Source organism: Octopus bimaculoides, chromosome 26 (genome assembly GCF_046866305.1).
Source record: "Octopus bimaculoides isolate indiv1 chromosome 26, ASM4686630v1, whole genome shotgun sequence".
Classification (NCBI taxonomy): domain Eukaryota; kingdom Metazoa; phylum Mollusca; class Cephalopoda; order Octopoda; family Octopodidae; genus Octopus; species Octopus bimaculoides.
This window is the reverse complement of record NC_142953.1, coordinates 23,683,198-23,709,235: the sequence shown is the minus strand read 5'-3', so window position 1 is coordinate 23,709,235 and position 26,038 is coordinate 23,683,198. Positions and strand designations below refer to the sequence as shown.

Below are 26,038 nucleotides of genomic sequence, written 5' to 3'. Positions count from 1 at the left end.
GTGGTGGAGATTTAAAAATGTTGTTGTTGTTTGGTTTATAACTATTTTCCAGCTGTGACAGTGTCAGCTAGGTGGAATATATGAATGAGATTGGTGCCAATGACTGTCAGAATAAACATAGGATTCACTGAAAACAGTTTCACATTGTATTCTCTGTTTCAACTTTCTATTGCTCTTGCCTTTCTGTGTATATTGTTCTTTTTTTCTTTTTCCTCTTCCTTCTTTTCCTTTTTTTTTTTTTTTTTTTACCATGTTATATCATCTTCCAAGCGAAACTAGAACTATATCTGTACTGACAAAATTTTGAGAATTCCAAGTGTTGGAAAGGGTACAGTGTTTATTACATGGATAGAAGAAAGTTTAACTGTAGCCAAGCCATTTTTTTAGACCCTTTGGGGCAATCCTTTGGAAGTGGTTGGTTATTATTGTTGCTGATTTGCCCTTGCTGCTACCTTGTATAGAAACAGTAACAGTGTTGCTGTTATCATCATTGTTTTTGTTGTTACTTCATGGGTCGCTGCTCATGTTGTTGTTTTTGTCTTTGGCTACAACTTTCTATCTCAGTTTGCTTTTGTTTACATTTTGTCCACCAACTTTCAAATTTTTGTCTCCCTATTGTAACTTCTCACCACTGTCCATCAGTCACATGATCCCCCTCATTCATTTGAGATATCTTACCCCACTCCCCTGCATATATATATATATATATGGTTTACTGTTTTGCTAAGGTAAGATCAACAGTACTATATCCAGTGAGAGAAAAATATCATTTAATGTACACTGTATGAAAATAAGGGCTAGTAATAGTTTCATATCATTGACACGCATGGTTAAACAGATTTTTATAGTGTACCTTGTGTCTCCAAGCAAGGAGATGTAAGGTATGTTATAAAACCCTGCCTAGCCACGTGTCTTCATAGCAAGAAACTATTAGTAGCACATTCTTTAATACAGTGCACATTAAATTACATATATATATATATATATATATATACATATATATACACACATACACACACACATATATATATACATATACACACAGACATATATATATATATATTCTGGGTCAAAATCTTATAGGCTGCTTTCCAAACCTCCTCTTTGAGTATTAGCTAATAAATGCTGATTGTGAGACTTTTTTGCTCACTGAATATACAAGTGGAAATCCACAACGATGAATTAACCTCTTCAATCCTTCTTCTCATGTTAATATTATATATATATTTGTGGTGGTTGTCTACTCCTTATGCAGAGTTTGACCACCTCCTGTACCTACACCTTAGAACCATCATGGCATCTGATGTGGCTTTTTAAACCAGACAAATGTTTTGAAAAGACACCCACTGAGATTGCATATCCAATTTGGACCACCAAGAGCTGCATATAAGTTCTGATTTTTGTGGATCTTAAAATGTCTTTTGAGGTCTCCATTATTATACACACACACAGAGTAGGGGTGGAAATGAGTGGATAATAGAAATTTTAAGAAAATAGAAAATTTCCCGAGAGAAAAGCAATGTAAATTCTTTCACTTTTTTTGTATGAAGAAGTGTAATGCACTGTTGGTCATATAAAACATCAAAATAGAAAAAAAAAAAAAGAAGTTTTACAACAAATATTATTGATCGATAGAAATGAAACTTGAGAAAGAAACAGTACAGATGGTTAATTAAAATGAAATGCTCTAATCTCAACTGACCTCGTAAAAATTATGAAATTTCCTATTTGAATTTCGGCCAAATCAGAAGAAATATCAAAGACTCACCTGAAAGGGAAAAAAAATTAGTTAACTTATATTGTTTTGAAGATCAATCAAAGAAACAATGTGGAACTTTAGGATGAAGAGGTGGGGTGGGGAACAAGAGAAAGAAAATAAACCAAAAAGGAATTTTTAGTGAAGTTATTTTTTTCCATGGCAGAAAATTTTATCAAATTATTTATCAAAAGAATCTTTGTGCACTGAAGATGATACAAGTGTCCTTGGAAATGTGTACAGCAAATACATTGACAACTTTAGCATGGAAACATTCATTTCTGTTAGCCATAGATATTGTTATCTCAACAGAGAGAGAGATGAAATTATTGAGGAATCACTAGAAAAAGAAATCAATCAATAAAGGAATAATATATATATATATTGAATCTTCCACATGAGATTATGGCAAGGAAAGAAATTTGAAAAATAAAAAATATCAGAAATTTAATACTTAGATAATTACAACTTTAGATATAAGGCATGCAAAAAGAACCTTTCATTTTTTAAAAATGTATGTGCATGTGTGTGTGTGTGTGTGTGTGTAAATACATGTAACCTACTTGATATAAAGACATTTATTAATAAAGAAAATAATGTAACGTTACGTTTTTCTCTAACCATGATCTTTGTACTTGATTAATTTAGAAGAATATTAAATACATTTATGAAAAACTTTGAAGAAATGATTGTGTAACATTTAGTTCTTCACTGATTCAGTTTCTCTGCTCACATTCACCAATGTGGTTTCTTGAAATCAGATATTATTGCTGAAGGTTGAGCTTACCTGAGACACAGTTAGATAAGCTATGTATCTTTATCAAAATGATATTCATTAAAAAGCAGGGAATATATAAATATAAATAACATCAATATATTTCTAAATGTGTAAAATGTATTTGAACAATTAGGAAAGACAGTAGTTAATGTGAAAAAAGATAATAAAATCTTCTACACTAGGACAATAGCCAAACAGGTGAGATGAAGATTTTTTCTTAAAATATCTTTAAAATATGGAAAAAAGAAAGAAGAAAGGAAGTTTAAGCAATGATAAGAAAAAGAATGCATAAAATTTGCATATTAATTTAATTAGATTAAATTCCTAGGCAAATATATTTCAAAGCAAAAATTTGAAAAGAAAAATATGAATAGCTAATCAATTTAAATTAGTTTTAAGCCAGTGCCTGGCCCACAGAACAGAGTGTTGTGATTTTTAGCAATATTGATTTCATACATAAGCACCAGGCTTCAGACATTAGATGAAAGGAGGGTGGATTCTATAACATTCTTGTCTGTTTTAAAGGCATAAGCAACTTAAATGATGTGAAACGGCTCCAACCAGGAATTGAAAGATGGGAGCTTAACTTTTCAGTGCTTGACAATATTTATACAATTTTTCTGAAAACTGTTTTATTAGCTAGATATTGCAGAAAGTTTGTCTGAATGGACAATGCTGGAAGATGGCGCTGAGAAAAATGAAAGAAAGAAAGAAAGAAAGAAATGCAGAAAGAAGTAAAGAAAAAGTGAAGAAAACTACTGTTCTTTGGTGTGAGAAGAAAAAAGATGTGACTAGTTTTAAAGTGAGCTATACAAGACGTTTGCTGCATGGTGAAATAGAGGAAGCAAGCTGTAAAAAGCAGCAGATAAAATAATAATTTTAATAAGAAAAGACCTGGGGGCAATGATAGCTGAAAAAGTACTTTGGATATTAGCCACAAAGAATAAAGGTACTGATTTTTTTTACAGACTATTTTTGAAGTTTGCTATTTTCAATGAATACATAATTTCTTTCTTCAAACTTAAAAATAATATTATAAAATGGTATGGATTCATAAACCTTTTGGTGTCTTATAATAAATACATGCTCCTCCTAAACAACTGTCTTTGAGCAGAATATTACATTTCAATGGTGCTTTACAAATATCAAATAGTGGTAGAAATATTAGCTACAAATTTAAGTTGACTCCTTTCACCACTTGCAGCTCTAATGTTCAACTGCCATGGATTTCACAAACATCCTCAAAGCAATTAATGTCAGTCACAGTGATTCATCTCTGCTTTGTAGATTCACTGCTCACATACTGCAAGGGGGAGCAGGTGCAATGTTTCATAGCAGTTAAAATAAAAATTACCCCAGTCTGTTTATTTGATATCCTCTTAAAGCAAACTTTACACTCGCAGCTTTCTTTAGAAATACTTCATTAAGCAATTCCAGTTTTACAATTTTTTTCATTTCAAATTACATTATCTCACTATCCTGTCAATTAATGATTGGTAAGTGAGAAAAGTGTTACTGAACACTGGTTAAAGGGGCTTTTAACAATAAAAAGCCAGCTCAACTTTCTTCACTAAATAGTTGATATCTTAGAGAAGAAAGATTGTTTCCAATTCTAGCCTTATTTTGTTTAAATTTACATACAATTTCTGCTATTTGAAATATTCAATTTAAAACACTGCAATGAGAGTTAAAATTCAGAGGGGCTGGTGGCAGATGCAATCGTAAAAGATTGATTATAATTAACTTAATTTATTTTTATCCCTAAACTTGCTGCTATCGCATTTCAAATATTCCAAAAAGCTTTTAATCAATTCAAGAGGGTGAAAACTGCTAATTCTTCAACAAGTTCTAATTCTAGTTTCATTTATCTTACCTGAAGCTTTCTCTGCCCAACCCCATTTTTAATGTTTTGGTTGAGAATAAATTTGAAACTAATGTAAATACATTTGTGAAGTGAACATTACTACAAGTGTCCAGCAGCAAACAGGTTCATGGTGTTGTTTTGTTGTTTCATCTTGAAGCTAGTTAACATATTAATTGAAAAGAAAATGGCCATCTAATAAAAATGTAAATAAATCACACATGCTGTTCTTGCAGATTTGTAAGAAAATATAGATGTAAAATGCTTACTGTGGCCAAAAGATGAATGCAAATGAAAAGAACAACAATTAAATGGAATTAATACAAGATTTCCAAATACGTGATTAAAATACTTTCAATATGTAGAACAGATAAGATATTTTGATGCTGATTACTATTCAGAATAAAGAAGAGAAAGATATAAAGTTATGAATATAAGAGTTCTTCAGGAAACAGACAAAGATAAGGATCCATTATTTGGAATAAAGTTCTTTATTTTCCAATTTTTTTGTTTTATTTTGTTTGCGGTAGGAAACGTGTGTTTGAAAATTTTCCAATAAAATCTCAAATACAATTTGTTTTCCACTGGAGAACAAGAAAGAAAAGAAGAAAAAGAATACAGAAAATGCACACACAACCAATTTTTCAAACACTAACAATGCTATTGGTGGTTCCTTCAACATTTTATTAGTTTTGTCTACAATCAAAACTTCTTAGCTTTTAGATTCCTCTTGATTTTTACATATCTTCACAAAACATTCTCTGCAAATTCAAAATATTCCAAAACCAAAATATTCCAATCTGCAGTTTTTGTTTTATGCTTTTTTAACACTTTTCTTTTATGTCTTCCTTTCATGGACTGCATTTCCCTTTCTTTTAAAGAAATGGTTTAACAGTACAACATTAATGATATACATTCAACAGCAACAACTTTCAGTTCAAACAGAGCTTTTCCTGTTATTCAAAACTAAACAGATTAAAATTCTCAACTAACTTTTCATCACATGCACACATGTGCACACACACACACACATACATACACACACACACACACACACACACACACACACACACACACACACACACACATGCATTATTAGTAGCTGAAGTTTCTTGCCTCATAACTCTGAGTTACTCATTTCCAACTGTTCAAATGCTTGAGTGAACAATCAAATAGGTTAACTCCAGAGTTATGCAATGGAAAACTAACACTTATAATTCCAGAAGATACACTTAATTAAATATTCACACTCTAATTTAATTAGAAGTACTTTTACCTCGAATGTAAACACAAACATTAACCAATCGATATGCATGCATATAATTGATGCATCTAAACTCAACTACCGTGAGTCTGTTATTGCTTCAAGGTTAACCCTTTGCCTGTACAAAGTATTTTTATAAGTCTGTCCTAAACAGCTTTGCTTGTTTCAGACATTTTAGTCAGCCCTAGTTTCAAACGTTCTGAGTAATATAAAGCTTTCCTTTCCTAAGTGCAAAGCTACTCTGGTAGCTGAAAAAAAAAATGAGAATGTGTATCAATCACATGTGATGCACAGGACAGGCAAAAGGGTTAAGCAGAAAGTACGGCAATATTTTATGTAATGTTTCACCAGTCTGAGTTTGAACTCACCTAAACTTGACTGCTGTCTTTCATGGTGGTGGTGGTGGTGGTGGTGGTGGTGGTGGTGGAGGTGAGTCAACGCAAATAACTGCCTGTAAGAAAATACTGGGAGCTAACTAAGTTCTTTCTGCACCTTCTGATACAAAAAAATTGATTTTGTGCCCGGTGAAATGAAATCAATATCTATATTGAAGTGACTAATGGTTGTGTAATTACATTTGTATCATACTGAATAAATACATATATATATATATATATATATATATATATATATATATATAGATAGATAGATAGATAGATAGATAGATAGATAGATAGATAGATACACGCATACATGTGTGTGCAATTACATAGTGTATGTATATGTATATATACACGCATTATATAATATATATATATATATATATATATATATATATATATACACACACACACACACATACATATATGTATGAGTAATTACATGGTGTATGTACATGTACACATACACACACACACACACACACAAATATAAAACATATGCATTGCATCCTTCTGAATATAACACAACCGAAGCTATTTCTGCTAGCCATAACAGTACTTTAATATATCATTTCTGCATATATTTAGATACTGTTTCTTACTAATCATTGAATACATCCAGAAAAGACTTGTCCTAGTTTCACTAATGAACTGTAATAACAGAGAAGCCACAAAGCCATCCAGTCACCACTAAATCTCTAAATATATCTTTAAACTTATTTCGGTAGAATGTTTCCTGTAACCTGAGATTACAGTGGAGAGAATCACCTTCACCATTTTCATGTTGGCAGGAGTGGGATTGAAGTACAGCATGTCATGTTGCTTTTCATTTTGATCCAGTGTTAACCCATTTGGAAAACCTAATGTTCTCAAGATCTAACTTAACAACCTCTTTGCATGTCTTCTCTCATCTTTTTCTGTAATTGCTGCTGGCCATCATCAGTTTGCTCCACCGTTTTCTCTATTCCCAACGGACGTCATCCATTTGCACTACATTTCTATATCTGTACAATTCTCTCTCTTCTACCCACAAGGGTAAATGCTTTAATGTCTTTTACTGCCCAATCCGCATTCCACTCTCATCCTTTCTCTCTTGCCTCCACAGATCTCTAACTCATGACCACGGCCCACTATCATGTAGCACCTTGTAATACAAACCCTTTTCCTCTTGAATAGAGGGAGAGAAAGAGAGAGGTTCTCTGAACTTTTAATCCCTTCTCCTTTATTGCCCTGGCTGCCAAACTTCTGCTAGAATTTTCATCGGTACTAAATGTATGTTGCCTGTGTAATAGAAATCATCATCATCGTCAATTAACATCTCTTTGCCATGCAGGCATGGGTTGGGCAGTTTGACAGGATCTGTTGAGTCACAGGGCTGCTTCATGTCCCATGTCAGATTTGACATGGTTTGTATAGTTGGATGCCCTTCGTTTCACAGTGAGTACTGGGTGCCTTTTTTCATGCCACCCGCATTAGTGGGGTGGCCAAGTAACTTGAAAGACAAGAAAAGGAAAAGAGAAAAGGGGGAAAAGGAAAAGAGAAAAGGGGGAAAAGGAAAAGTCCTCTTGGCCAAGTGGGAGGAAGGGAGTAGTTGGAAGAGTGGAGCTGTGGCTTTCTGCCAGGGGCAGGCAGAGGTGACTTGCTATAGAGAAGATACATGGCTACCCAGCATTCTGAAACAGTTCTAGTGAACAATGTGGGTTTTATTCCACAGGTTATTATTTATTCCTATAGATTAGAAACAGTTTAAGTTCTAGACAGTTGTTACTCTGCCAGAGATGTGTTTTGTGAACCAATATTTTGTACAGTTCAAAACACTAAGTTCTCATAGTTTTTTGTTGTTGATGTTGTTGTTGTTTTTTTTTTCAATGTAACGGTCAAAGCCACCTTCCATATGTTTTTACAAGTTCATGTTTTGTTACTAACTTTGGCTGTTTTCATGTTGACCATAATACTTTTTATTAGTCAATTCTTCCAAGTTTGGACATTTTTCTGTAGTTCTTTTGATCGATTATTCAATGAGAACCAAATCATAGGAATATACAATGTGATATCAACCGCTGCCACCACCACCACTACACATACACACACCCAAACTAATATTATAACTTAAAAACTTTTGTCATGCTCCCAAGCCAGTCCAACACCAGACTATGTATTATCAATCAACATTTGCACTTACAATAATAGAAACTCCTGCTATTCTAGAAATTTCTCTTGCTACTGATCTATGACACTTTATACAACGATTCTGTATATCATCTATGAAACCTAAGAATATCAGGTTAACACTTATAAAGCTTTGTATTCTAAAGAAAAAAAAAGCATTAATGTTTTTTTTCTATTTTGTTGTCCTGATGTCCAGTATCTACAATAGAATATTAACATATACTGAAACGAAATGATTATATATATATATATATATATATATATATATATATATATATATATATATATATATGTATGTATGTATGTGTGTATGTATATGTAATATTATTTTGATTGAGTCAGTCTCTTCCTACTCTGAGTTTTACCAATGGGTATACTGGCTCTTCAGGCAAGTTTTAACTGTGCGTCCAAAGGCAACATGCAGACTAGCAAGAGACTGACTCAACCAAAATAAAATATTATTAATCTCTAGTATGGTACCAAGTACTTTCTCTTCTGACAATCAACACTTAATGTGTTTGTGTGGGGGTGTTATGTGCACACACACACACACACACACACACACCAGTATTGGTGCCATATAAAAAGTACCTAATACACTCTGTGAAGTGGTTGGCATTAGGAAGAGCACCCAGCTGTAGAGGCCAAGTCAAAACAGACTATGGAACCTGGTGTAGCCCCTGGCCTTGCCAGCTGCGCCAAGACACCCAGCACATGTCGACATGGAAAACAGACATTAAATGATGATGATGATGATACATACATGTACATACATATATGACAGTAGAAAAGTTGATTTCTTCCTTCTACGTATTTCTCATTATATGAATTTTATATATATATATTTTTGAGACAAAATATTTGAACTGCAAATAAAGAGTAGATTATAGTGCAAAAACAACCTGTAAGAAAAGAAAAATAATCTGTTTGTCCCTTTTTAAAAACTAAAGAAAAAAATACAAATTGATTATGGAACAAATAAAGAGCAGGAATATTTTAATCTATCCCCAAATCCATTTAAAAAAAACAAAAAGACTTTCAAATTGTTCAGTACTCAAAATAGTAGACCATAAACCATGTCTTTCAGTGGTGGTGGTGGGGGTTTAGAAGATTGTAAAAGAAAGAACAAGAAATGACTTTATTTGCAAAAGAAACTGTGCAGTGATTCGTAAACAAAAATAACATACTGCTCCATGAAAATAAATCCTATCACATCTGGAAAAAAACAAAATATGAATAAAAAAGCTTTCAAACTCATAATTATTTTTGGCACAATTTTTTTTCTTCTTCCAAACTGTCAATTTGGAATTTGAAATGGTGCCTATTCATGTCAATGAAGAAATTCTAACTGAAAGAATTTAAATGAAAGCATGTAAATAAAAGAACATGAAAAATGTGGAAATTAGAATCATTTGCATTTATTTCAACAACATCAACATGTGTTTGATCCTTGGCAGTAAAAAAACATAAATAAATAACTGAAAAGTAAAAAAGAAAAGAAAAATATTAAAGAAAAAAAAAACTACCTTTGTCTTCTTGCTAAGAAAAGAAGTAAAAGAAAAAATACTTAAAGAATCTAAAATTAAATGGTTAAATTTTTGTTCTGCCATAAAAGAAAATATCTCCCTTCCCCACCACCAGCTTTACCAAACTTATTCTGCTGTTGCCTCCTTATTAACAACTTTCAAACCTTTCATTCTGCCCTCCTCCCTGCCCCACCTTTTAATTAAAGGTTTTAAAGAGTAAACCCACACTCTAACATTTGCCTAATTCCTATCTCTGTTCTTGTAATGAATGTTCCGAATAACTGTATCTAGCCTGAAGGGAACAGAATCTTTGCTGGAGGAAATACAAGTTTTCCTCAATCAATGGATGTTGTTTTTAATTTATACAAAATCCAAGAAAGGATTTTCACATCAATGCTAAGCTTTAAACTCTATTAATTGCAACACAAAATATTAAAAACGATAAGAAAAAAAAAGAAAACAAGAGAAGAGTAAATCTATCCAAATTTATAGATTTCAATGGGAAATAATTTTAAAAGGTTCTATTTTTTAAAAATTTATTTTAAATCTTTAAAATATAGACAGGCTGAACTGGATTTAAAGAATGTTAAAAGCATTTCCAAACATTTTGAAAATATAAAACTGATAACTTCCTTAAAGAAATAAAGAAAATGATAAAGTAAATAACAATATAAGAATATTCTTCACGTTTATATACTTATTGAACAACTTCCAAATTTGCTTCAACTAAATTATCAATAAAAAACACACAAAACAAACAATATTCATCAATTTCTATAGAGTTATTTAAATATATTTCTTAAAAACCATCTTCTGTTGAACACAGTGAAATGAATGCAAGTTGGTTATTATTATTATTATTATTATTATTATTATTTACATTTCATTGCAGCAGTATATTCTAATAGACTTGAACCTGTAACCTGTTTCTAAATTCCAGTTAAATGCATCACTTATTGGTTTTTGGAATCAGATGCAAATATTTTAACTTACCATTTTAATTATGAAATACATCCATTAATCTGTTAGTTAATTTAGTGTAGATTAATATTAATACAGCAACTGTAAAATGATTGGCAAATGAGCAAAAAGAAAGCATAGTATTGTCCAGTCTTGCCAGGATTATTCAACCACTCTAGTGTTGGTGCCACAAAAGAAAATATACCTAAAACACTGTGTAAAGTGGTTGGTAATAGAAAAGTCATCCACTCATGGAAACCATGCCAAATGACACACAAACACACACATAAATACTAGTCCTATGAGAGAAAGCACCTCCAAATAAGAAATGACTTGGACCATAACGACCAGGCCAAAATGGGCAGTGGACGGAAGCATGAATTGTTTTTTTTGGTGGGGGGAGGGGGAAATTACATCAACCCGAGTACCCAACTGATACTTATTTTATCAGCAGAATTGAACTCAGGACATAAAGAAAGACAAAATGCTAGTAAGCATTTTGTCCAGCATGCTAATGATTCTGCCAGCTCACAACATTAATGAGGATGATAATGATGACTATTATCAATAAACAGAAGAGAAAACTCTGGCTATTGTTAATTTACTCACGTTTACAAAGAAAGTTAAGTATTTAAGGTAATGGGCCGAAGGTCAATTGTTTGAATTTTACATTAGACATTACGTCCTGTTTTCTCGATTCTACTTAATTTAAATCAAAAACTCTTGTTCTCTAGTGTAGTGGCCAAGGTCACCTTGTTTGCCTTTACTGCAATCACAAACTAAACCTTCAAGTTTACTAAAACAGCCCAAACAGAAATTAACTGAAACAAGTCTTGGTGACATATCAAACATTACACATTGAATCTCAAACAGAAACTGATACCTTTGTAACAAACTACCACACTAACTTTCCCCTTTTTGATAGTCCCACATAATTTCAGACCAAACTGAAGTTGGACATATCTGATTAAATGGGTGCTAAAGGTACTCTCACCTGTGTGTAATTTGGCTGCCTGTGTGCCATGATGTTGCTTCAGTAGAGTTGCCCGATGTTCCTTAACTGTGTACTAATAATGGTAAGGTCAGTGCTAAAAAAAATGCTCAATGTAGTGAGCGAAATAATTTGAATCAACTAAAATTAGAATATGGACAATACAGAGGAGAGAGAAGGAATCTAATCTTCATAGTGCAATTACATTAATGAACAGGTTTTTATTAGACCTCTCCATCAAAGTACAGTCTTTACTAGAATAATATGTGTGTGTGTGCATGCATGCATGTCTGTTATATTATGAATAAACACTGAATGGTTTGCTATCTTGAAATAAGGAACATTTCAAACAAATAAGTTTCTGCACTCAAACTGCTAGAAATAGCAACCAAATCTCTCTCAATTCACACTACAGTGAATAAAATCACTCACAAATTACTCATACTTTATATTCTACTTGCTGAAAATAGCAACCAAATTTCCTTCAAATCAAACCGTACCATCTTACAAAAAAGAGAAGGAAGCTATATTGGATGATGTAAATCCAACATCCATTCTGAAAGTAGAGAAATGGCCCTGATTAAATCTTTAGTTATATGTCTCTGCTCAGTCAGACCTGACCTAGGGTTAAATAACAACAACCACAATAACTACAACTACTAAAAAAAAAAAACTTCTGTAAATTGATGGGAATATTGCCGTATGTGATGTAAAGTTATGTGAGATTGAGAAATCAGATATAGAAATATTTTTAAAAGAAACAATTTTTAAAAAAACAAACAAACAGTAAACTTAATATGGTGTTCTTCAGTTAAATGAACTTAAAGAAAGTCTTATTTTGAACATTAACTAACAACTATAAACAATGGTTAAAAATAATTTAGCTTTTTTTTTATAAAAGAAATTGTTAAAATCAATACAGATTTTATTATAAAAGAAGAATTATTTCTTTTCAGATTGGTAGTTTTTACATTTTTTTCCACATTTATAAGCAGATCAAGATAAGTGAATCCATATTTTCCTCATAAATTGTTTCCTTTTGTGTCTGATCATGTGATTGGGACCAAACAAACTAATAAATGCAAGTATCTATTCTTAAAGAAATATCTTAACATTAATAGTTATTCTCTCAAGTTATAAATCTTTGAAACAGTTTTGTTTTATGAGATTTTTTTTTCAATTAATTTTGATATTTACACGTACCTTTCTCTATATTTATATACCAGAATGTGTTAGGTGGCTGTAAACTATGACTTACATTTATCTGTTCTAATGTAAAACACCAAAAAAAAAAAAAAAAATGGAACTGTTGGTTCCAATAAGTGTTCTACTTGATCGGATCAATGGAACAGCCTGCTTATAAAATTAACATGCAAGTAGCTGAGCACTCCACAGACATGTGTACTTTCAATGTAGTTCTCAAGGAGATTCAGCATGACACAGAATGTTACACAGCTGGCCCTGTGAAAGATAGGTACAACCTATTTTTGCCGGCTCAGCGGACAAAAGCAATGTGAAATAAAGTGTCTTGCTCAAGGACACAATGTGCCACTGGAAGTTGAACTCATGACTTTACAAATTATGAGCAGAATACCCCAAGCACTAAGCCATGTGCCTTCACTAAGTGAATTACCAAATTATAAACGGATATTCATATTGCTTTTTTCAGAAAAGTGGGACAGGAAAAATTATTTCAGCTTACTGTAAATGTGGGATTATTTAGAAGAGGGAAAAAGCTGTTGTGGCATCTTCTCTTTTCTAGGACCCTTAAAAATTGAGCAGTTCCAACCAAAGTGTTACTTGAAATCTAGATTGATAGACAAATAAGTAAATGCAAAATTCTTCTTCCTCCTTCTGACACACAGAGGATCTTTAAATCATCATCATCATCATCATCATCGTTTAACGTCCGCTTTCCATGCTAGCATGGGTTGGACGATTTGACTGAGGACTGGTGAAACCGGATGGCAACACCAGGCTCCAATCTAAATTTGGCAGAGTTTCTACAGCTGGATGCCCTTCCTAACGCCAACCACTCAGAGAGTGTAGTAGGTGCTTTTACGTGTCACCTGCACGAAGGCCAGTCAGGCGATACTGGCAACGGCCACGCTCGAAATGGTGTCTTTTATGTGCCACCCGCACAAGCCAGTCCAGGGGCACTGGCAACGATCTCGCTCGAAAATCCTACGGAAGCCAGTCAGGCGGTACTGGCAACGGCCACGCTCAAAATGGTGCATCTTATGTGCCACCCGCACAAGAGCCAGTCCAGGGGCACTGGCAACGATCTCACTTGGCTTGCCGGGTCTTCTCACGCACAGCACATTTCCAAAGGTCTCGGTCAGTAGTCATCGCCTCGGTGAGGCCCAATGTACGAAGGTCTTGCCTCACCACCTCAGCCCAGGTCTTCCTGGGCCTACCTCTTCCACGGGTTTCCTCAACTGTTAGGGTGTGGCACTTTTTCAGGCAGCTATCCTCATCCATTCTCACCACATGTCCATACCAGCACAATCGTCTCTCTTGCACACCACAACTGATGCTTCTAATGTTCAGCTTTTCTCTCAAGATACTTACACTTTGACAGGTATTCACATTGACATTACACATCCAACGGAGCATATTGGCTTCATTCCTTGCGAGCTTACGTATGTCCTCAGCAGTTACAGCCCATGTTTCACTGCCATGTAGCATGGCTGTTCGTACACATGCGTCATACAGTCTGCCTTTTACTCTGAGTGAGAGTCCCTTTGTCACCAGCAGGGGTAAGAGCTCTCTAAACTTTGCCCAGGCTAGAGTTTACTAAATACTTAATCGAGTACTAAATACTTAATCAAGAGAGAAGGGCTTCCTGAAAGTACCTTTGACCTTTTATGGGGCCTCCAAGACTGGTTGAAGGGGGAGAGGGAAGGAGGTCTCCTCAAACTAGAGATCTGGCTTACAACAAAGTATGGACTTTGTTGGAGATACCTAAGGACCAGGTGGTGGTGTTCAACTGAGCAGCAAATTAAGTCTAGTCATCCAAATGGTAGGATTTGAACCCAGAACACAAAGAGCCAGAATCAACACCACAGGGTATCCAATCTGATATTCTGATGATTCTAGGACTGGTACTTTATTTACTGAAACTGGGAGAATAAAAGGGAGGAGCTGTGAGCAGCAGGGTTTGAACTCAAAACACAAGAAGCTGGAATAAATACAGTTTGACTCTGCCAGTTCACCATATACCACCAAATTTACTGTCAACATCATCATTATTATTATTATTATCATCATATATGTTATCTGTCTCCTCACAGTGAGAAATTAACTGTAATTCCAACTGAATTTATCTTCTAGAGAATACAAAAAGCATATTTAGGAGAAAAAAAAAGATAAATCAGTGACAAAGGAATGTTATCTGTTTTTTTTTTTTTATATATTCTTATCACACGTTTTTTTATTATATTTGCTTATTTATTTTTTCCAAACAATAAAATTGGAAATCTCTTTGAGATAAAGCTGTTGAAAATTGTAATTAAAGAAGTGGCCCTTCTTTCGAATGACAATACAAATTTTTAAAAAAGTCAACAATGTACACAAGTGATGTTGTTGTTTATCCATTTTCTTTTTTTTTTTTTTTTTAGTTAATCAAAAACTATTTAATTAGATAAAATTGAACTCAGATTCAGAAAGTAGCAGAAATATTCAGAAATCTACAGAATTTTTTTTTGTTTTTTTTTTTTGTTGGAAACAAGGTCAAGTTTATCTGGAGTCAATTGACAAGTGAGGAGACTATTGATGTGCCTCTTCTATATTGGATTTATTCAATTATGAGGTTTGATGATAAAAGCCAAAACATGGCCGGGGGTGGACACATACTCAAAATATAGCTACCATAAATGTCAGCATATAAGATTACCTTTTAACTTTAAATATCACACAACTGTCAACCCCCTAGTATACACCTGGTATTAAATGTAAATCTGATGAGTTAACATGGATGATAGTTGACAGTAGGCCACTGCCCGCCATAGCAATTACCAATACATAGACCCTGTTGTCTTATATGCCGACAATTCCAGGACATACCTTAGCCCAAACAAATGTAATGCTTATCTATTCACATTGTTTTAAATTAATCATCATTAGCTTGTAGCCTCAAAATTTCGATGATGTGATTGCTTATTTTTGGAATGCCATTGTAGGGTGGGTGAGAGAAGCCAGATTTGGCTAGTTCAAACATAAAGGCAATAGAATACTGGGGTCAGGTATAGCCAATTTAAATGTTAAAGCATTAAAGCATCCAAAGTCTTGCCTTAGAATATTTGCCTATTCCATTTCTCCTGTAATTTATTATTTCCAATAGTATCATTAAGTGGATTCAGGATATCTTTCCACATCAGACAAAATATTTTATGGTATTACAGGGTTTTAGGTTCTAAATTCTAATCCTGGCAAAGTCAGTTGATTTAGATGTCTAAATCCCTCTCCAAAAATGTGTAGACTTATGCTACTATCAGAAATCAATAAGTGCTGGTAATATAATCAATAATATATATACTGGTATAAGTGAAATATATGAATTTTAACCAAGAACTAATACTCAAATCACTCGAGTTTAACTGTTACTCTCAAGAACACTGTGTAGCCATTGATTTCCAATTAAAGGAAATATTAATCTTTTTAATTTCAACAGGTTTAAAGGGACTGCAATGTCTCTGGGTATAGCCTCTTCCACTAGACACAATCAAGTACATGAAGCATACTAGCATTGGTTATTTGAACAGAGACCATGGAATAACCTATCAATTGATCGTATATACAAACTTGGATTAGCAAGTGTTAAATCATTTCAGTCTGGCACTTTACTGTTGGCCATTATTAACAATTTAAAATTATCTTCTTGTAATTCTTAACAGTTTTCATAAAATTACATTATTCAATTTTTCACTTAATTTCTTTCCATGTTAGAAATATTTCCACATGCTGCAGATAAAAACCAAATGAAAAATGCAGAAAATTAACAACACTTTAACTTGACTTTGAAAAGTAAAAGAAAATTCTAATGAAATACAATAAAACTATTTCACCATTACTTGGTAATTGCTTGTACGGTATATTAGTATATTACTGTGGAAATAAAGAGAATAAATAAATACATTTTACTATGTGGTGTGAAATTTCACCATGTAATATATCTATGTCTAGTAGAAAATAGCCAAAAGCAACAAATAGCTTTTAGCAATATTTACATAAAGGAGATAGTAATTTTTTAAAGCAGCTTATAAGAATTTTTTTTTTCTATTTATGATGATGATGAAGGTGATGGCAATGGTATACTCCTACCATCTATACAAGCAATATCTATTACATGTCTGTCATATATATGTAGAATATTCCATGTTTTGTTACAAAATGAATGCATAATTTCTTTTTTTTTCTCTTTTTGACTTTCATTAAAATACACGACCTATCAGGTACAGTACAAACACTCCCCCAACAAAAAAGGGGGAGGAAGAGGAGGAGGAATAATCAAACATCTTCATTATGTTTGTCAAAGAATATCTTTATTCTGATATATTCTATCGGAAATTAAGCAAGTTTTATATTGAAGTAACAAGAAAAGCAAATTCAATTTGCACAAAAAAAAAACCTGAGAGGAGAAGACTCTAACCTACTTCAATATGTTCATCTAATGAGCAGCTGAACTGCTTTCAGGTATGAAAAGATATTACATCTGTGTGACTCACCTCAAGTCACTAGTTAACTCAATAAAATCACTTTCTCCAACATCACCACCATCACAAACACACATGCATACTTGTTATATACATTCATACATATACAGACATATACATACAATATAACACGTATAAGCATGCATATGTATATCTATACACACATAAATACACACGCAAATATATACACACACATAAATACACACGCAAATATATACACACACGCAAATATATACACACACATAAACATACTAACACGTAATATTAGAACAACATGTTATTACACTTATCATTCAAATTATTATTGAATCTAAAGTTTTTCCCTTTCAAATTTACATCCATTTGTTTTTCTTTTTCCATATTTTTGTTTACATTCAACCAATTGTTATACAATCACTCATCCATGACATAGAAGGAAACCTGCTTTTTGTCACACAGGCAAATTAGTGCAAGCTGGAACATAACATAATAGCTATAGTCAGATTTGAATATATGAACTTGTAGTCATTAGTCCAACATGTCAACTCCACAGGTATTGTCTCTATATAAAATGATTTCTTTAACCCTTCAGCATTCAGATTATTCCATCAAATGTAACCCTAATTTATTCACATTGTTTTGAGTTAATCTGGAATTATCTTGTAGTTCTCAGATTTCAATGATGTAACTGTTTGCTTTTTGGAATGTCATTGTGGGATTGGCACAAGAGGCTGGATCTAGCCAGTTTGAACATAAAACAAGTAGAATATTTGGGCCTGATATAGTCTGTTTAAATGCTAAGGAGTTAAACAAATGTTTTTCACTACAGCTAATTAATAACATGAAGAAATAGAGATTAATGACATTAGTGCATAGCCATCAGTCAGACATGAAGCGGATTTGGTAGTAAGTGTTCTTTTAGGTCCTTATGTAATCATGGGCAGACACAGATACCGCCCCAGCCCTGCCACCCTTGACCCAGTAGAATATTGAGAAAGTCGCAAGTGGAGGGAGGCGGAAGGGAGTGTATCAGCAGTCAGATGGCACTCACTGACAGCTGAGAAGGCTGGAGGAGCAGAAATTGAAGAGTCTCTGACACAAGGTGAAGGCATGGCTGTGTGGCAAGAAGCTTGCTTCCAAACATGGTTTTGGGTTCAGGCCTACTGCATGGCACCCTGAACAAGGGTCTTCTACTTAACTTCAGATTAACCAAAGCCTTGTGAGTGAATTTGGTAGACAGAAACAGAAAGAAGTCTGTCATGTGTGTGTGTGTGTGTGTGTGTGTGTGTGTGTGTGTGTGTGTGTATTTTTGTGTCTGTGCTCCCCACCTCCACCACTGCTTGGCAACCAGTGTTAGTGCATTTACATCCCTGTAACTAAGTGGTTCAGCAAAAGAGATCAATAGAATAAGTACAAGGCTTAAAATGAATAAGTTCTGGGGTCAATCTGTTCAACTAAAAATTCTACAAGGCAGAATAAAGATAAAAAGGAATTCAGGAATTGAACTTGTGGCTTTATTATTGAGACTAATACTCTAACCAGTAGACCATGTCTTCATTACACTAGTAAACACATAGTTTTGTATTTAGCTAAACTGTGTCTCTGATTTAAGTTTAAACTTGCTGAGACAGATATTTACCATTCATCCTTCCAGGATCAATCAAATAATTTTGCTTTTAAAGAACTCCTCAAAATTCTATTTTCAAAATGTTTTGCTTCAAAAATTATTCTTTTGTCTAATCAAAAGAAATCAATATGATTGATAATACAACCTAATTAATAAATTGGAATCCATCAAATGAATTTACTTTGCACTAAAATTATATTTTGTAATTGTTGTTGTTCGTTAGCCAAGGCAGGTCTAACTGAACAGATAGACCTATGACTAACTGCTTTTCACCTGTGACTCCTCAACTTCCAGTTCAAGAACAGTGTATTAAGGACAACATTGTTTAATGTGTTTTTCCTTTAAGACAATAGAATGTGCTTTGAGGGAAATTTGGCTGCTGCTGCTCTAAAATGTTGGGCAACTACACAGAACTTTGTCTATGTTAGAATATAATTTTCCTTTATACTAATGAACACATTATCTTTTACTTGTTTCGGTCATTGGGCTGCTGCCAGGCTGGGGCAGCACTTTGAAGGGTTTTAGTCAAACAAATCAAACCTTGTACTTGTGTTTTCTGTTTGTTTCTTTTTTTAAGTTTTGTACTTGTTCTATTGATAACTTTTGCCAAACTGCTAAGTTATGGAGATGAAAACAAACCAGCATCAGTTGTCAAATGGTTGTAGGGTGACAAACACAGACATGAAAACACACACACACACACACACACACACACACACACACACACACACACACACACACACACACACACACACACACAAAAGACAGCCTGCCATGCAATTTTTGTCTACCAAATTCACTCCCAAGGCATTGGTCAGCTGGGTGCTATAGTAGAAGACATTTGTCCAAGGTACTGTGCTGTGAGACCAAACCTGAAGCCATGTGTCTGCAGAGTGAGCTTCTTAATCACCCAACCATGTCTAAATCAATCATTTGTGTATGTGTGTTTTGTGTCCTGTGTTGCATTGTTAGTTATGTATGAGTTTGGGGGTTTGCATGAGGGGTACAAAGTTTGGCAGATTAGATAAGGAGTGTGCCAACTATGGAGGTATCTAATCTCAGCAATTAGCATCAGATGTAAATGAAATGATGTTTAAAATTGGAAAAGTGAGCTTACAAAAATGAAGGGCAGGTGAATAAAACAAACGTTCTGAAAACTGTAAAAACCCTTATTGTTGAGACACATAAAACATTTATATTTTCTAGCAGCAGGAATTGTCTACTCTCTGAGATAATACATTTTCTGAATGCTTATAATGAGATAGCAATCATTAGTTATCCATCATTGTTCTCTGAAGAAAATAATATATTTCAATCCATGTTTTGAATCCAATTAAAAAGCTTTAATTAGGAAGATAATTTTATCTTCGTGCAAATGAATAATTGGATCATGTGCTTCCCCATCACCCCCAATCACTCAATGTGAAGTTATTAATGACTGCAACAACTATACAAAGCAAGTAATAGACCCTGCCTAATATCTAAAAGCAATTCTTAAAACTGCATTTGATCTCTGTCAAATGGGAGCTATCTTTTACTTGTTTCAGTCACTGGAATGTGGCCATGCTAGGGCATCACCTTGAAGGGGTTTAGTCAAACAGATCAACCCCAGCACTTCTTTTTTAAGTCTGATGTTTATTCTATCAGTCTATTCCTTTCCTCCAGCCCCCTAAGTTACAGGGACAAACAAATCAATACCAGTTGTCAAGCAGTGGTGATGGGGTGAGGAAACAAAGACAAGAACAAGGACACACATGGATATATGACTGGCTTTCACACACTTTCTGTCTACCAAATTCACACACAAGGCATTGGTTGGCTTGGGCCTATAGCAGAAGACACTTGCCCAAGGTGCTACATAACAGGACTGAACTGGAAATCACATGGTTACAAACTGAGTTTATTAACACAGACACACACACACACACAGCTTATTAGAGAATTTTCTTAAATAACGACATTATTCACAACATTAAAATTCAAACCCAAACTAGAAATATATGCTAAATATATTTTAAATAGTTTTGAAAACTCATTCAATTTTAGAATATAGATTTTACAGGAATTTTGCAGTATTTCTGAAATTGCCTCCACTCTAATCATTGAACATTTTCTTCATTAGCGTTTCTCTTATTTTGCTTCTCTTTTTAGTATTTATCAAATTTCTTCCCTAAAAAAAAGAATAGTTCAATAAAAATCAATCTAATCTATTGAACATAAATTTCAACTGGGGATTATTTTTTTTTTTAATATGGTACCAGTGACTGAAAATATTCTAAATATATTTTGCTGATAATAATGGTTGCTAATTCAAGAACAGGGCCAAGAATTTTGAGGCAAGAGTTGAGGCTAATCAATTACACTGACCCCAATATTTGACTGGTACTTATTCTGTCAATTATGTAAAAATATGCATTTTATTTATAGTTCTACTGTTTCTGCCAATACACCTCCTGAAATGTAAAATAGAATGACTGAGGGAAAAAAATTATCCAAAGACACCTTCTGCATAAAAAAAAAATTATAGTTAAGTGGAACCTAACCTGCTTAATGTATTCAGCCAAATAATGTCTTAATTTAAATTATACTTTAGTGATAAGAAAACTAATTATTAGCTTCAATAATTAAAGGGCAAGAAACTCTTAAATCTGAATTAATTAAAAATTAAATGGAAGTATGAAAATATGATAATTAAATACCAGATAGAAATTAAATGAGTATTTATTTAAATCTAACATATTAGTGCAGCTCAGGTTGAGAAATTAACCCTTTAGCATTTAAAATGGCCATATCTGGCCTAAATATTCTCACTATTTAATGTTCAGACTGGTCAGATCTGGCCTTTCACACTTCCCTTACAATGTCATTTTTAAAATATACAATCACATCATTGAAATCTCAAAGTTATGAGATGATACAAGATTAATTCAAAATAATCTTGTATCTTTTACTTGTTTCAGTCATTAGATTGTGGTCATACTGGGGCACTACCTTGAAGAATTTTTAGTTGAATGAATCAACCCCAGAAACACTCTTTGAAACCAAATGCTTATTCTCTATTGCAAAGCAGTGGTGGGGAACACACACACACACACACACACACACACACACACACACACATACACACACACACACACACACACATACATACACGCACATATACAGGCTCCTTACAGTTTCTGTCTCTCAAATCCACTCATATGGCTTTGGTTGGCATGAGGTTATAGTCAAAAATACTTGTTTAAGGTGGCATGCAGTGATACTGAACCTGGAACCAATGTGGTCAGGAAGCAAGCTTCTTAACACAATACCTCACAACCAGGCTGTGGATAAATAAGTATTGCAATTGATAGAGTAATCTGAATATTAAAGGGTCAAAATCTAAATTAACTCCCATGGGATTTAAATGGTATCTCAATATTTCTGGAAGTAGGATCCAATTTAATGATACAGAATTGGTGAATACTGACACAACTGTATGTTAAAATTTGACTTCATCATATATATATATATATATTTAGAAATATTTTAATATTCATGCAACATGGTATCGTCTTACTTGTTTTTGTGTAGATAACAATATATCTCATTTGGTTATTAACTATCTATAGCAATGAATAATATTCAAAGATGAAGCCAAAGAAATTTGAACAGCTACAATGTATTCAGAAAAAAGAAAAATATAGGAAAGACCAGCTAGTAATTAAAACTATCAGGTTTAACCAGCAAGAAGTAGAGATTATTAAGAGAGATTAGGGATATGAATTTGGTAAAAAATACTATGAACTCTTGTGGAAGAGAGCCAAAGTGAAACTAGAAAAAAAGGTAAAAGTTAGAATTGGCATAAGAATTGGTCAAATATTAGAGAATATAGAAAGCAGAAAGCTAAATCTATCCAGCCATGTCTGTATAAAAAATGGTCATAAAAATATGAAGAGGTTGGAGGGGAATAACAAGTTTTATCAATTTGGCTTTCATCTAACTTTATAGTTTAAAAATTTATAATGCATTTTTGTCCCACTAACTTTCAGCTATCTCTTTATCTGTTCAACCATTTAGCAGAAATATTACTCTAAGTTTCTCTTTTATTTTTTTTTATTTTTTCTTCTGGAGTATTAACAGTACAAGCAACCTCTCTTAATAACATTAACATATTGTACACTAAATAAATAGCAAAATTTCCATGTAGAACTTCACTGCTGCAAATAATCAATAAGAAAGCAGTCTGTTTGAGATACTTATGAATATAAAACTCTTTGTTGTCATTATTGGCCAACCATTATCCTTGATCAGTAGCAGAAGAAATATGTCAGGAATAAGTATCTTCATTTATTTAATGCTAATTTATAACCAATTCTTTGGAGAATGTACTACAGATCGCATAATAGTCCCAAAAGAACTGTTACAACAACTTGTGAGAATGTTCGGGACAATCTTAAAGCAGTTTTAGAATTTACATTTTACATTTACATTTCACTAGTTTATTAACACGCCCGATTACTTAACTGAACACTGGGTCTTTGGATTTCCTTGACTCACATATATCCTTATTCTTTCTCCATTCCTTTATTCAAATTCAGAGATTTTTGTCAGCAATAATATGAAGGCAACACAAACCACAAGGAAGTACAACTGTATCAATTAGCTCTTTTTAAGTACATGTCAACAATGTAGCTTTTACGTAGTTGCTCACCATGCAAGAAATAGCAACCAAATCTCCTTCAGATTGCGCTCGATTTTCATAAAAATGGATACATTGGATAGTGTTGTTAAAAGTAAACTGCACATGAAAAAAGTTGGGACAAGCATAAGTGAAATACTTTTGATTAGAAGCATACTCAATCAACACCAACTTGTAGCTACACGACAACTAGTTCATAGCAAATGAAGCATCCATTCCAACCAAAAGATAAACTACAGCTGATGCAAGCCAATGAGGGGAATCCCTATGAAGTCAACTGACTTACTAGACATGACAGCAAAATTGCCCTCATATAACATTCTACTATCTCAGATAAAAGAGAACATTTTAGATAATGCATTCCCACATAACCCTAAAATGGCATGATGGCCACAACTGGAGTACCCTTGATCACAGATTCACTTCTTTTTCAGGATTTCACTCAGACTTAAACATCAAAACACCTTTAACTGTTAGATAATTTAGTCTCTCTCAATTTCTAAAGATAAATAATTTGGTAAATATCTTAGACATGTATCCTTGACATATGCCCTGTTTCTAAACTATGCACCTACTCCTAGTTTGTCCCATCTAAACTATCAAACAGAAAAACTGTTAAAAAGACTTCTGGAAATTAAATATCTAATGGAGATTGCCAATCTTTTACAATAAAAATTGCTGACCTTAGTTGAATTTTCATTAAATATCTTATAGTATTTATGATTAATTAGGAAGTGAAAAGTGATTACGTTTAAGAGGAAGTTTTGACAATATTCTTCTTTTCTCTTTTATTTCCATTTATTTCAGTCAATGGACTGTGGCCATGCTGGAACACTACATTGAAGGGTCAACCCCAGTACTTATTTTTTAAACCTGGTACTTATTCTATCAGTCCCTTTTGCCAAACTGCTAAAATTACAAGAAGATAAACCAACTCAACTGATGGTGGGGGACAAGCACATACACACGTACATGCACACACACATATGTGATGGGCTTCTTTCAGTTTCTGTCTACCATATCCACTCATAAGACTTTAGTCAACCCAAGACTATAGTAAGAGGTGCTTACATAAAGTGCCACACAGTGAGACTGAACCCGGAACCATACAATTGAGAAGTAGACTTCTTACCACACGGCCATGTCTGCACCTATATATGTACATAGTTTTCAAATAAAGGCTGGATTATTCCACAGAATATTTTCTGGTCTATTTATATGTTTTAGGAGATTAGTATGAGTTGTGTGCAATATCTTATCTGAAAAGCCATTATTATGAAATCTCACTATAATATTAAGAAGAAGCCATCATGAATGTTCCTTTTATCACTCTCTGAGGATCACAAAGAAGAAACTCAGAGTAAAGATGTAGGAAGTTCCAGCCTCCACTCACACACATACATATAGTAATTATATCTATGTTCTTTATCATCCAGAACATGAACGAATTCAGAAACTTGTTGACCACCCAACTGAATATGTCTACTTGGAAGACATTTTAACAATAACAGGACTTTGAAAATAAATTTTCCATGATTAATATTACTATTATTATTAAAGTTTACATCATAATATTATTATATTATATACGTATTATATATATATATATTATTGAACATAATATTATTATATTATATATGTATTATATATTCTTTATTTTCTGGGTTCAAACTCCACCACAGTCAACTTTTGCTGTCATCCTTTCATGGCAGATAAAATAAGTATCAGATAAACACTGGGGTTGATGTAATCGATGTACCCTCTTCCTTAAAATTGCTAGCCTTCAGCCAAAATTTGAAACCATTATTATATATTCTATTGTATATCCAAAATATCCAAAATTGTAGTGTATATCCAAAATTCCAAAACATGAAACCATTATTATATATTCTAGTGTATATCCAAAATATCCAAAATACCAAAATTTGAAACCATTATTATATATTCTAGTGTATATCCAAAATTCTAGTGTATATCCAGAATACCAAAATTTGAAACTATTATTATATATTTTAGTGTATATCCAAAATATCCAAAATTCTAGTCTATGTCCAAAATTCCAAAATTCCAAAATTTGAAATTATTATATATTCTAGTGTATATCCAGAATACCAAAATTTGAAACTATTATTATATATTTTAGTGTATATCCAAAATATCCAAAATTCTAGTCTATGTCCAAAATTCCAAAATTTGAAATTATTATATATTCTAGTGTATATGGTAGAGCAAGAGTTAAATTCCTAGAAAACTGATTTCTTCAGTCACTTATGATTCAGTTAACAGTCTTTGTAGCAATAATACTCATTAGAAAGACAGAAACGACAATCAATCAAATTCTTATCTACAAAG

At 33.1% G+C, this 26,038-nt stretch overlaps 1 protein-coding gene across 19 annotated transcripts in view; it reads right to left on the bottom strand.

Moving 5' to 3' along the window:
* The window catches only part of LOC106883622 (calmodulin-binding transcription activator 2), an 859,097-nt gene that overhangs the window by 486,474 nt on the left and 346,585 nt on the right, over positions 1 to 26,038 (bottom strand). For 10 of the 19 annotated variants that reach the window (XM_089342578.1, XM_089342567.1, XM_089342583.1 and 7 more), the window contains one exon: positions 1,703 to 1,768. The exons of the other annotated variants lie outside the window; for them this stretch is intronic. The gene's annotated coding sequence lies outside the window, so the exon portion shown is untranslated. The remainder of the gene's footprint in view (positions 1 to 1,702; positions 1,769 to 26,038) is intronic. 19 annotated transcript variants of the gene reach the window in all.